Raw genomic sequence first — 2,190 nt, forward strand, 5'->3', positions numbered from 1 at the left:
ACCATCCGACTCGGTTCCCTACATAATGCTCATGACACTTTCACAGTTGTTGATTGGGTGACTGGCTGGACCCCTACAGCAGAACGTGGTCTGTGGCAAGCCGGGCCTCTCTGCTGGTTCAGGCCATTTCTCCCTCCTTACACTGCTCCTTCGAGACATGTGCCTTTGGGGTTGGCCGCCTCCCCTCTCGTTGCTGACATCCCCCATCCTCAAGAGGCTCTCATTTGCTGAAAATGTTAGTGCCTGCCCCAGTCTTCCGCTTTCCAAGGCCAGTCATTTTTCCCAGGATAGACCCTCCCTGCAGGAAATCTGCACACTACCCTGGCCTCTTCGCTCTCTGAACACGTCTTCAGTGAACTTCTCTACCCTACCTGAGCCAACCACTCCCAGTCACACACGGGCCCTCTCATTACCAGATGCTCTTCCTTTAAATTATGAGCACCAGGATCCGCCTGCAAATCCCCCATTCTTCAAGCACAGAGACCCAACACTGCCAGCAACACAGAAGCCAGTCATCACGTCTCGGATCCACTGGCCCCGCCGCTTTATTTGCATCTATGCCTCTCGTCCTTTCTCATATACTCACCAACCTTGGACTCCATGGTTTCTCCTGAGTAGTATTTCACCCTCTCCCTCCACTGCTTTGCCTCATTCCCTCCATCATACTTTCCTAGAAAATCCCCAACTCTGGATAAACCACCGCACACTCATAATCACCAGCCCCAAACTGACCCTGCACAGCCAGCAATCCTCAGCGCTTCCCCAGCAGGCTCGCTGCTGCAGGCTTCCTCCACCACCCCTATGGCCCCTCTGCTCCAGCTGATGCTCTGCATCTCACTTATGGGAAACACAGGCCATGGCAGGAGAGCTCCCTGCTGGCCCCTGGCTGCCCACTGCCTTCCCCTGCAGGCCAGTCCTGCTCCTCTCTGCTCTTTCTCAGGGACCTTGTTCCTTTCCTGGGCGCCTTTCCCTCTGATATGTTTGGTCTCTTCTGTTGGATCATTCCAGAAGCATGGAAGCATGAGTTAATCCCTTCTAACCAAAACTCAGGCAATGCCCACCTGTGACCCATACCCTGCCAGCTGCCATCCCGTTTCTCTGCCCCTGTTGCTGTGTGGTATGTGAACTCTGTCTTTATTTTCTGTCTTCTGATACTTTGGAATCTGAGGACTTGCTGACCCTGGAGGGAGTGTCCCTTCCAGATTAGCCAATTCCTAGAGCCAGTATTTGCTAAATACAAGCCCACCAAACCCAGAGCCCACACCCTACGACCTCCTCTGCAGGTCCTAGACTCCTGCCCTAATCCCCCAGGGCCAGGCACTAGACACCTAGGCTACCAGCACCCGGAGGCCACTACCACCATTGAAATGAGACAATCCTGGCCCGCTCACCCTACCTTGCCCGTTTCTTCGCAGGGTAACCACAGTGAAGGCCCCACCCACAGCCTTCGGATCGCCCGCCTCCCGGCTGACTCCAGTGCTTCCCCAAGTGGCCCCATGGTGTGGCGTGGTATGCCGCTTCCTCTCGGGAACTGTAACAAACTGTCTTTTCAGTGACAACTGTCTTCTGATTTGCGGGCCTTGCTGTGCCTCAAATACTCTATTAATAATAGGGTTAATACACCGTATTTTAAGGCACTCGGGGACCGAAGTGTTGTCTGCATAACAGTCCCCAGTGGTCTGCCCCGACTCCTCGGTGAGCTCCCATCACACCACTGAAGCTGCTCTCCCAAGGGCACCAACAACCTCCAAATTAACGCCAAATATTATAGGCATTTTTCTGACCAGTCATTCATTCTGTCAATAAATATTAAGTCTCTCTTTTGTGGCGGCCACTGGGGCTCCAACAGCGAGCAGGGTTGATGGGGGCCTCACACCAAGGGGCTTCCGCACTAGTGAGGCGGACAGGCAAGGAGCCAGTGAGACCAAGTGCAGAGAAAGGCTTTAGGTCGAGGAGCTGCCGCTGCCCAGACCCACACCCATGATAGGATGGAAGGGGCCTCAGGTGTGAAGGGGCACTTCCTGTTGTCATCTGGTGATTAGGGCCCCAAACTGAGGACCCACAGGAGCTAAGCGCCCTTCCCTATCCAGAGCGCTGGTTACCCAGACGTCCAGAGCGCTGGTTACCTCCCGGTCCAGAGCGCTGGTTGCCCCTCGCATCCAGAGCGCTGGTTACCCCACCGTCCAGAGC

The sequence above is a fragment of the Cebus imitator genome, unplaced genomic scaffold (genome assembly GCF_001604975.1).
Source record: "Cebus imitator isolate Cc_AM_T3 unplaced genomic scaffold, Cebus_imitator-1.0 Scaffold405, whole genome shotgun sequence".
NCBI classification, from domain to species: domain Eukaryota; kingdom Metazoa; phylum Chordata; class Mammalia; order Primates; family Cebidae; genus Cebus; species Cebus imitator.